Source organism: Rousettus aegyptiacus, unplaced genomic scaffold, assembly GCF_014176215.1.
Source record: "Rousettus aegyptiacus isolate mRouAeg1 unplaced genomic scaffold, mRouAeg1.p scaffold_m13_p_17, whole genome shotgun sequence".
In the NCBI taxonomy this organism is placed as follows: domain Eukaryota; kingdom Metazoa; phylum Chordata; class Mammalia; order Chiroptera; family Pteropodidae; genus Rousettus; species Rousettus aegyptiacus.
The window spans coordinates 44921119-44933359 of record NW_023416292.1 but is presented as its reverse complement, the minus strand read 5'-3'; the positions used below and the strand labels follow the sequence as shown (position 1 = coordinate 44933359).

At 38.7% G+C, this 12241-nt stretch overlaps 1 pseudogene; it reads right to left on the bottom strand.

The window, feature by feature from the left end:
* Positions 1–11191: 11191 nt before the first annotated feature.
* On the bottom strand, positions 11192–11310 carry LOC118613190 (annotated as a pseudogene).
* Between the last annotated feature and the right edge of the window lie 931 nt (positions 11311–12241).

Genomic DNA, 12241 nt, shown 5'->3' with positions numbered 1-12241 from the left:
CTCGTATCCGAAAAGATATTTGCACATCCATGTTCATAGTAGCATTATTCACAGTGGCCAGGATGTGGAAGCAACTGAAGTGTCCTACGATAGATGATTGGATAAGAAACTGTGGTACACATATACAATGGAATATTACTCAGCCATAAGAAGAGATGAAATACTGCCATTTGTGACAACATGGATGGGCCTCGAGATAATCATGGTAAGCGAAATAAGCCAGACAGAAAAAGTTGAAAATCACATGATATCACTTATTCGTGGGATATAAACCAAAAAGCAACAAATGAACAGGACAAACAAACAGAGACTCATGGACATGGACTATAAACTAGTGGTTACCTGAGAGTATGAAATGGAGGAGAGGGTAGGTAGGCAGGTAAAGGGAATCAAATACAGGGCAGGGGTGGAGTGAAGTGGTAAAGGGGATTAAATATATGGTAGCTGAAGGAAACTGGACTTTAGGTGGTAAACACACAATAGAATATACAGATGTCAAATGATAATGTACATCTGGAAATTATATAATTGTATTAACCAATGTTACCCCCAATAAACTTAATTAAAAAAAATATTCAAAGAGAGAAATCACTAGCCAAGAATAATATAACCAACAAGGTTATCCTTTAGATATGAAAAAAATAATAAAAGCTTTTCCAGACAGAAGCTGAGGGTATTTACCGCAAGTCCTGCATTATAAGAAATGTTGAAAGGAGCTCTTCTACTGGAACAAAAAGATGAAAGGTACAAAACTAACTTCTGCAGCCAAAGAACTTAGTAAAAGAAGTGAAGAATGAAATAGATAGCTTAGGAAACACAGCTGACCAGATGAAGGAAAGAATTACTGATATCAAAGAAAGAAACTGGAAATGACAAAGATGGTAGAAGAGACAGATTTCATAGTAAAAAAGGAAAGAAAGAAAGCACTCTACAATAACTATCTGACACCATCAGAAAAAGCAAATGAGAATAATAGGCATACCAGAAGAATAAGAGAAGGAGAAGGGAACAGAGAGCTTATTCGAACAAATAGTCGATGAGAACTCCCCAAATGTATGGCGAGAAATGGATCCTCAAATCTAAGAAGCAAACAGAACACCCAATTATCTCAATCCAAAAAGGCCTTCTCCAAGACACATTATATTAAAACTGGTAAAAAATTAATGACAAAAAAATAATTCTCAAGTCAGCCAGGGAAGATAGTAACTTATAAAGGAAAACCCATTAGATAATCATCAGACTTCTCAGCACACACCTTACAAGCAAAAAGGAGTGGAACCAAATATTCAAACTAGCGAAGGACAGTAATTACCAGCCAAGAAGGTCATATACGACAAGCCCTCAGCTAATATACTTAATGGTGAAAAACTAAAAACCTTCCAAGATCAAGAACAATACAAGGCTGTCCTCTATCACCACTCTTCTTCAATATAGTATTGGAGGTCGTAGCTAGAGCAATCAGGCAATCTAAAGAAATGAAAGGCATCCAAATTGAGAATGAAGAAGTCCAACTGTCACTTTTTGCAGATGACATGATTTTCTATGTAGAAAACCCTAAAGACTCCACCCCCCAAAAAACTATTAGAAACAATAAATAAATACTATAATTTTGCAAGATACAAAATCAACATACAAAAATCCATTGAGTTAAGGTACACTAACAATGAATTTTCAGACAAAGATATAATTCCCTTTGCAACTGCAAAAATCAAAGTCCTAACGAAGCATGTAAAGGAACAAGACACTGAAAATTATAAGGTATTATTAAAAGAATTGAAGAAGACACAAAGAAATAGAAAGATATTCAATGTACATGGATTGGAAGAATCCACATAGTTAAAATGAACTTATTACCTAAAGGATTATACAGATTGAATGCAATCCCCATCAAAATCCCAACAATTTTTAAAGAAATAGAATCAGATTTGTACAGAATCACAAAAGACCCTGAAGAGCCAAAGCAATCCTGAGAAAAAAGGACAAGTCTAGATGTATCTCTCTGTCTGACTTCAAATTATACTACGAAGTGACAATAATCCAAACAGCATGGTATTGGCAGAAAAACAGACATGCAGACCAGTAGAAGAGAATTGAAAACCCAGAAATAAACCCCTGTATTTATGGGCAAATAATTTTCAACAAAGGAGCCAAAAACATACAATGGAGGAAGGAAAGCCTCTTCAATGAATGGTGCTGGGAAAACTGGAAAGCCCGTGCAAAAGAATGAAACTTGACTGCTATCTGTCACCATACATAAAAATTGGCTCAAAATGGATCAAAGACCCAAATGGAAGACCCCAAAAAATAAACTGCATCGAAGAAAACATAGGGACTAAACTCATAGACCCTGGATTTAGAGAAGATTTTATGAATTTGACTTCAAAGACAAGAGAGATAAAAGCAAAAATAAATGAATGGGACTATATCAAATTTTAAAGCCTCTGCACAGCAAAAGAAACCACTGACAAAACAAAGAGGCAACCAACCTAATGGGAGAAGAATTTTGCAAACAATGCCTTTGATAGGGAGCTAATATCAAAAATATACAAAGAACTCAAACAACTCAACAATATAAAACGATCCCATTAACTCATTTCCTGTTTGCCCAGAAAATACTCGCCAGGAGCACTTCCAGATGAAGCATTTACCCCAAGACAACTTGCTGCTTACAGTCCTAAACTTACCCCCAAATTTGCCACAGAATCTCTCACCTTGATTATTATTTGCACATCGCTCTACTACATCAATAGTCTTTGGAAACAAATGACGTCATTCTATGTATAGCATTCTCTTTTTAGTAGTGGTATTTCTGTTTACAAAATATAGTAATTCTCAGTAGCTGAAAATACCAAATCCTAGAAAACACAGCAACCCTATGTGTGATGTTCACTTCATTCTCGAACAGTTGTTATCCAAAAATTCATTGATAAATCAGACTTATGTATAATTTGTTATATTTTATTTTCACATTGAAAACCAGTAAGATTTGCTTCAGCATCAAATAGCATGTTATGTAAAATTAACACTGGCAGCGAACTACACCTTATTTTTTAAATGGGAAATGGGTCAAATAATATATAGAGAACCTGAACAGAAACTACTCCCAAGAAGACATGCAAATGGCCAACAGACACATGAAAAGATGCTCAATTTCACTAGCTATTAGGGAAATACAAATCAAAACCACAATGAGACATCGCTTCCAACCTGTTAGAATGGCTCTCATCAACAAGACAAGTAATAACAAGTGTTGGAGAGGTTGTGGGGAAGAGGGTACATTTGTGCACTGCTGGTGGGAATGAAAATCGGTGCGGCCTCTATAGAAAACAGTATAAAGATTCCTCAAAGAATAAAGCTACCATATGACCCAGAAATCCCTTTTTTTGGTATCTACCCCAAACAGTTGGAAACACTTATCTGTAAAGGTATAAGTTACCCTAAGTCAATGCAGCATTATTCATGGTGGCCAAGACATGGAAACAACCTAAGTGTCCTCTGATGGATGACTGCTTAGATAAAGAAGATGTGATACATATATACAATGGAAAATACTCAGCCATAAGAAAGGATGACATTTGTGGCAACATAAATGGGCCTTGAGAGTATCATTCTAAGCAAAATAAGTCAGACAGTAAAGGACAAGAACCATATGATTTCACTCATAAGTGGCATATAAACTAGAAAGCAACAAACAAACAAAACAAACAACTGATAGACACAGACAACAGTATGGTGGTTACCAGAGGAAAAGACGGTGGGAGAAGGCGGAAGAGAAAAAGGGGGTCAAATATAAGGTGGAGGAAAGAGACTAGACTCTGGATATAAAGTACACAATGCAATATACAAATGAATATAGAATTGTACATTTGAAACTTGTATGTTATTAACCACAGTCACCCCAATAAATTTAAAAAAGAGGATTTCGAGTAAAAGAACAAGATGTCGAGACAAGCTAAGACCATGATACTATCATCATAAATATGAGTACCTGCAGATACAAAAACAGAAGAGGGAGCACGTAACTGAACAAGAGACAGGGTGACGTCTGGACCTAGTAGTGGAGGTTGAGTCAAAAACAGCGGTAGGTGGATGTGGAGAGTAGATACTGACAGAGGGATACTCATAGCTGACTGATTTCTTCAGCTCAAACAGAACTGCCTCGTAGAGTCCATCTTCCAAACTGGCCCCATTTTATTCCTTGTAAACTAGCCAACATCTGCAGACATGTTGATTTTCCTTCTTGATGGACCAAGAAAGTAGTTTCCCTTTGCAATATTTTCATTGATGTTTCTGTCAGATTGCCTTCTCCCAAAGAGATGGCAGAAAACTATGTGTTCTCTCATGAACGATGAGATCTGAGCCAGATGCAAACTATCCCTGTCATTACATGTATAGTTTCTCCAGAGCTGAATGAGGGTGGAGTGGTAAATTCAGCACATGTATAGGCATTTTCACAAATGAGAACTCTGGAGCTAGATGAAATGAAAGCTCTGAAAGAAGCTTTGCCACACTGAACATATATATGGGATTTCTCCTACAAGTGGATTCTCTTAAGGCTGAGAAAGGACAGCATGTCAACTGAAGCTCTTCCCAAAAGCACTGTGTGTACAGACCCATTCCCTTGGGAATTCTTCTTAGGGACAATCGTATCTTAAAGAAAATCACTGAAATACTTTTCTTGGTGAGATGCCTTCTTTCTCTTTCATTGCCTTTCTCTTGCTAAAATTTTTCCAGTTTGAATGCTATACAGCATTTACTGACCTTTCGTGTAATATTTCTGTGAGCTCTGATACCCTGGAAATATGCTGAATAAAAAAAAAATATTTAAAATAACATGCCTCAAATATAAGCTATTACTATGAAAATCAAACATCGTTCTTCCAAAGAATTAAGAAAAAAGTAAAAAAAAAAAAAAAAACAACAAAATGAGGTATGATCAGCTTTCACTTCCCCATATCACTGTCCACTTCCAGCTACCACCATCCACTTTTTTTTTTGTGAAAGAAGCATGGTACTTGGTGTATTGCATATTTCATGCTTTGAAGACAATTGTAAGCAGATTCTGGAAATACTTTGAAAATATAGCCAAGAATATTTTGAAAGCTAGGCTGAGATGAGACTTTAACATGAGATATTAACCCATTCTACTGAAGCACATGTACCAGAACATCAATCAAATGACACATCTTAGACTTCTGAAATCTCTCGCTCCAGTGGTTTTGTTTGAAACACAAGTAAATGATTATGCTGAAGTTTACATACTGTGAATCAGAATAAAACCACCTTCAGTTTAAGATGTCAATTTAATAAAGCATATTCAAGTTTGGTTGTTTTTGTGGGTTTTAAGCTGGATGTGTATAAAAGCAAATACAAATATTCTGAAAGTTTAATCTTTTCCAGTCTTATTTTGCTTAATATAACTTATTCTTCATTCCCACTGCTACCACATGACCCTACTTAGTACTCCAATTACATACACCCTATCTACTTTTAACTATCAAATGAAGACTAACCTTGGGCCATAACCTACTCATACATTCATTATCTTTCTTACTCTCACTTACACACAGGTACACTTGCCCATCACTCACTCATGTCAGGCCTACTGCTATGATGACCAAGAGTCGCCAGTCTTGGATGTGTATATACAGTGGAGGGGCAAACAATGTGGGAAAACCTATAAAGAGATAATCAAGTTGAGTGCATTGAGCATGGTGCCAGAACCTGGGGATACAAAGATGAGTAAAATTAGATCATTTTACTGATGAGGAAACAGGCTTAATGAGTTGAGACTGGCCCAATGGCATACAGCCTACGAGAGGCAGAGCTGGAATTCAAACCTGAGCCTGACTGACTTCGAGGCCTGTACTCCTAAGTACCATGGGAACAGCCCTTCATACGACCACTTTCAAAGGATCTACAATCGAGGAGGTAGACAGAATCAGTAAGTACGGTAATGTGTTCTGTTTTGATAGGAGTGGGACACAGGGGAGGAAACTCATCTATGCTGGGCAGGGAGGAGAGCTGTTAAAGCTTCTTGGAAGACATATTCCTCTAGATGAGTTGTGAAAGACTAGCAACTGTAGAAAGGCATGGATTAAGAGAAAAGACATTATAAGCAAAGAGAACACAGAAAAATAAAATAGAAGTATAGCCAAATGTATACATATAAAGGAGTAATACAAATGTAAATAAAATAGTAATATACTCATATTTTTTACTTCTGGATCACCAAGTGTGGAAAGGTATCGTAGAAGGTAAAGATGTAGAGATAAACAAGAGTCAGCGCTGGAGAGGGGAGCAGGAGGTACCTGAGAGGCTAACTAAGGAGTTTCAAGGAGAAGATGCACTCCAATTTGCAGTTAGTAACAATCACTCTGGTAGCAGTAAACTGGATGCCTTGGATGGTAAGACTGGAGTCAAGGAGACCAGATGGAAATAAAGTCAACAGTTTAGATGAGACATGATCTATATCAGAATTAAGGTAATAACCTAAAATTCATTCTGGTATGAATCTACAGGAGCCAGGGGGAGAGATCAGGGTGGATGATGTGGATTTGGGAGTCAGTAACTTTACCCGAAAAGAGTGTACACAGTGAGATTAGACAGAATCCTGAAAAACCAACATCTGATGGATTGGCAATACCCAAGGTGGTCCAAGAGGAAATGGTGAGCAAAAAGAGAACCAAGAACTAATCAGAAAAGTCTCATGAAGGAAGTAGTGAACAGTGTCAAATACTGCAAGACATCTAGTAAGATGAGGGTCCACTGAATTGAGCAAATTTGATTTAATTACATGTAAACTTTATCAGAGTAGTTTGTGTAAAATACTAGGGCCATGAACCTGATTACAATAAGAGGAAGATGCTAAAGAAAGAAGATGTTTAAGAATCTTGACTTTTAATGTGTGGCTACAAAAAGGTAAAAGAGAGATGAGGTGATAAACAACTAATTCAAGGCCTGCTGCCAGCAGACACTCAAGTATGACAGATGGTGGGAATTGCTTTTACGTCTTAGTGCCTGCTATGCTGCCTGTGGCAATTCTTGAGCAGCCACTGCCACCTCCCCATGTCTCTGGGGTAGTGATTCTGGCCCAGCTCTGGAGCTCGCTAGGCAGGAACGCAGCTGATGCTACAGCCCATAATGGTACAGGTCTCACAGCCTTCTAGAGGCTCACAGAATTAGCCACTTCCAGGTAACAGAATGCCTGAGATTCTAGCAGAGGGTCTTAGAACTGAGATTCCTCAGAGTAGGGAGTATTCCCAGCCCCATATAGAATGATCTCCCCACTTAAGAATGAGAAATCCCCAGTGAGGTCCAAATGAGGCCAGCTTCATCTTCTAAGCTGGCTGTTTAATTTTATGGCTCAAATCAGTTTCCTGGTTGTGCCTCTAGAAAATACTTTTTGCCAGATTCAGGGAAGTACAGTGAAACAGAAGCAAATCTACAGGAAAAAAAAAACAAAACATCACATATATGTGAATGAACATATGAGTGAATTAAATTCACCCTTCACAATCTGCAGAAAGGACAAAAATAAGTTTTAATAGTATATTTGACTACTGTTGTCACTAGAGAGCATGGCAGAGAGAATCCACAGGAAGTCTTGTCTCTTTTATGTGCTCCTTGCCTAATCAGGCTCACCCATTCTACAAAAGGGCATGGTGGGAAGGTGAACCCATGTTAACAGAGGAACGGAGAAGTCAATCCAAAAGTGCACCCAGGGTGACAAAAAATGACTCCTCACCCTCGCTACATGAGAGTTGACCGTAGTTCTTTAGACTTATGAACTTTTGCTTAGCTACAATTTAATGAAGTATTCTTAAATACATCACTCTAAACTTTTCTAGACTGTAAACTATTGTTATAAACTATATCTTATTCGCCTCCATGCTAACGCGCAGTGGCTTATACATAATAGGTGTTCTATAAATGGTTTTAAAAATCCTTTCATTCTACAAATGAGTGTTTTCTATATACCATCTTCTAGGGACTAAGGAAACAGATTAGGACTATATTATCACGTAGCCTATTTTCTAGTTTGATAAACAGACAATAAGAAAGTAAACAAATATATATTTTTAAGTAATGATAATACTAGAAGGAAATTAAGGAAGATAGGAATAAACTGATAAAGGCTCTATAGCAGATAAGGTGGTGGTCAGAGAAGGCCTCTCTGATGAGATGAATATTTGAGTAGAGCCCTGACAAGTTTACCTGAATAAAGTATATTCCAGATGGAGGGAGTGAGCTTGGCATGTCCAAGAAACAGCAATAAAACCAGGGTAGCTAGAGTAGAGAGACCATAAGGAAGAGGGTAAGAGATGAGATTAGAGAAGTAGCTGGGGATCAAATCATGTAGGGCTTGGAGAGAAATTATTTCAAGCATAATCGAATAGGAAGTTTCACTTCTTTGTGTTAGGTCCCATTCTCAAGGAATGCAAATGAAGCAAGTTTTTACTCATAAACAACCTTAGAGGTAAATCTACGGCCCACAGTACGGTAAAGCTCGCAAAAAAATAAGCACAGAGGAGACAGGAAACAATGGTGTAGGTGATAGTTTTGTTCATCCCTCTTGCGATCAGATCAAGGTTATGACAAAAGCACAGAGCAAACTCCAAGCAGGGTCGCCTGGGATCTGGATGAACAGAAGCACTACAACTAGAGAGAGAAATAATTAATCAACCTGCAACAGTGGAAGGTAGGAGGGGGCGAAGACGCAGGCTGCGAAGTCCCAAGTGGATGAGTGGGACAGAGGCTGTGGCAGCTGCAGGGCCACCGGCAGCTGCAAACGTCTCTTTAAAAGGCCATGTCCGCAAGTGGACTTTCGCAGTGATGTATCTGCTCACTCTGAGAACCAGCACCAAGTCGGCTATACAAGCGGCACCAGGGACTTACAGGGGGATGCAGTTAACAGGTTGAGGAATGGAGGCAAGGCTCTTGCCTGGGCAGAAGGGCTGGCAGTATCCATTGTTCCTCTGTTGAGCCCTCCCCGATCCCAGGGCACAGACTCAGCAGCACTATAGGCTAGACATCATCAAACTGGGTAACAGAGACTGCTCCACCCAGAGGATTCCCTGAAATTCCACCTCTCTCAACTCACAGCCCCACTAAGATCCAGGTGTGTCCTTAGCGTGTCAGGTGCTCCTTGCTGAGCAGTGCCACGACTCACAACTGGTGGTGGCTGGCCTTGGTTTCTGGGGTGGCCTCTTGAGGGAACTACAACCACAGATTCTATGGGTTGCCTGCTGAATCTTAACAGGTGGCCCTGGAGGAGCACAAGCTGGGACTAAACTTAGCCTGTAGCTGAACCCCTCTCAAGACTGTGCCACTGAACACCTACTACACAAAGCCATGCTAATAAGACCGGGAGACTTAGGAGTTTTGCTTAGTACATAGAAATAGACACAGAAAGGCAGCCAAGAAGGGAAGACAAAGAAGCAGAAACCACAGAGAACAGAATGGAGATCTAGGAATATTGGAGTCAAGCAATTTAACAGATTCAGAGTTCAAAACACTGGTATAAAGGTGCTCAATGGACTTAGGGGAAGTGTAGATGAATTCAGTGAGAACTTTAACATGAAAAACATGAAAATGGAAATGAAAAATATAAAAGAGAACCAGTCAGAAATGAAGAACATATTATCTGAGATGAAGAGGATATTAAAGGGAATAAACAGAGTGGATAAAGAAGAGGTTCAGACCATTGATATAGAGGATGGGGAAGCCAAGGACAATCAATCAGAACAGCAAGAAAAAAGAAGCCAAGACGACAATACTAATTTAAGAAGCCTATGGGACACAAGTCACTGTAAAATTATTTGTGTTATAGGGGTACCTGAAGGAAAACAAGAAATTGAAGAGCTATTTGAAGAAATAACGATGGAGAACTTCCCTAACCTGCTGAAGGAAATAGACATACAAGCCCAGAAAGCTCAGAGAGTCCCAAAAAAGAAGAATCCAAACAGGCCCACACCAACACACATTATAATTAAAATGCCAACGATTAAATACAAAGACGGACTCTTAAAAGCAGCAAGACAAAAGCAGTTAGTTAACTACAAAGCAGCATCCATAAGACTGGCAGATGATTGCTCAAAAGAAAGTATGTAGGACAGAAGGACTTGGCACAAAATATTCAACTTGATGAAAACCCAGGATCTACAACCAAGAATACTTTATCCAGAAAAGCTATCATTTAGAATCGAAGGACAGATAAAGAGCTTCCCAGACAAAAATAAGCTAAAGGAAATTATCAACACCAAGCTAGTATTACAGAAAATGTTGGAGGGACTTCTTTAAGAAAAAAAAAAAAGTGTATCAAAAAAAGGAATAAAGAATGGTAATAACTTAATTCCTATCAACAAGTACCTCAAATGGAAATCAATTAAGTGCTCCAATCAAAAGAAAGGGCCGCTGAATGGATAAGAAAACATGATCCCTACATATGCTGCTTACAAGAGACACATACAGACAAAAAGGATGGGGATGGAAAAAGATATCGCCTTGATGAACCTACATGGTATTATGCTGAATGAAAGAAGTCAGAGAAAGACAACTATCGCATCATTTCATGTACACATAGAATCTAAAAAACAAAATAAACAACAACAAAAAATACAGAAATAAACTCAAAGATACAGAGAATATTTTGAGGGCTACTAGACAGGAGAGGCATCAGGGGACAGTGAAAAAGGGAAAAGTGATTAAAAGTACAAATGGATAGCAACAAAAGAGACATGGAGATACAAAGTGTAGCATAAGAAAAATAGTTAACAATGTAATAAATATGTAAGGGAGAAAAGGAGTACTAGATTTAGTGGGGCGATCACTTTGTGAGTTACATAGACCTCTAATCATTATACTGTACAACTGAAACTAATATATTATTGTATGCCAACTCTAATTGAATAAAACTCATTGCATTGTACAATGTAAATAAGAGCAACTCATTGTCTATTATATTTCAATAAAGCCGAGAAAAAAGCCTAAACAAGCACGGTTATTAAATTATTTATTCTTTGGAAATTCATGCGCATGCGCACGTGCATTGCGCACACACACACACACTGCATTGCTGCCAATAAGACCATTTAGAACAGACTGAACAAAAATATTCTCAAGTAACAGTCGAAAAATATCTCCTGTTCTAGCCTCATCAATCCACTAAGGCATGCTTTTTTTTTTTAATCGCCTACAACACCTGATATTCCTAGGTGGTCTCCCATCCAAGTACTAACGAGGCCCGACCCTGCTTAGTTTCTGAGATCAGATGAGATCAGGCACGTTCAGGGTAGCATGGCCATAGACTTTTTTTTTTAATGCTAGGGTATATCTGTCCCATTAATATAGGATTCTCCTTCCCATCACATATGAATGGGTCATTTCTGACTACTGTCTCCATGAGATTAACGTCTCAAACTCAGAGTTCTCGCACCACTAAATAGGCGGCAGAAGAATTAAATCAATTTGGATGCAGGAATTCCATAATTGTGCAGCATTGAGCATGAAAGATATGCAAGCAATTCCAGTACAAGCAACGTCCACTAAACTGAGAGAATGCAGAGCCCTGAAATGCAGTTGATAGATATTTCTCACATAAAGATGAAGGTTAGGCATAGAGTATTCTCTATTTCTAAATCCCCTAGGGAAATACCTGTTCCTGACACTGTTCCTAGCATCAGAGTGACAGAACAGCAAGATACGAAACAAAGAGGTTGAGTCAGAAAAAGGAGAGAATGGAACTTAAGAATGGGAAGAAGAGCATGGAACAAAGGCAGATGCGAAGAGGCAAAATACTTTGGAATAAACTGAGGGAGGGATGGGAATGAGCAAAGGAACACACAGAAGTCTGCAGAAGAGCCTGGTGCCATCCTGCACTTGTTGCTTACCTGTATATTTGTCCTCACTGACTGAAGCCCCAATATCTAGGTTGTTTGGGGCTAGTATATCCCCAGCAGAGTCCAAAGAGCCCTAAACACTTGGTGAACTGCTCATAGCACTAAACAGTTTGTGGAGATACAAGAAGAAAAGGTTTGCTCTTGCTTCCTCTTCTTTCACCATGTATCTCCTGACCTCTATGAAACCTAGTTTAGCTTTCTTTTTTTCTCTCTCCAGTTTCTTTCATTTCTCCCTCTCTGTCCTATAAATCAAGGCAGGTTTGGGCCCTCTATAGGATTACCGAACTATGGAGGTCAGAGACAAAGTGACTGGACCAAGACTGGCCTAGCCATCTATGATT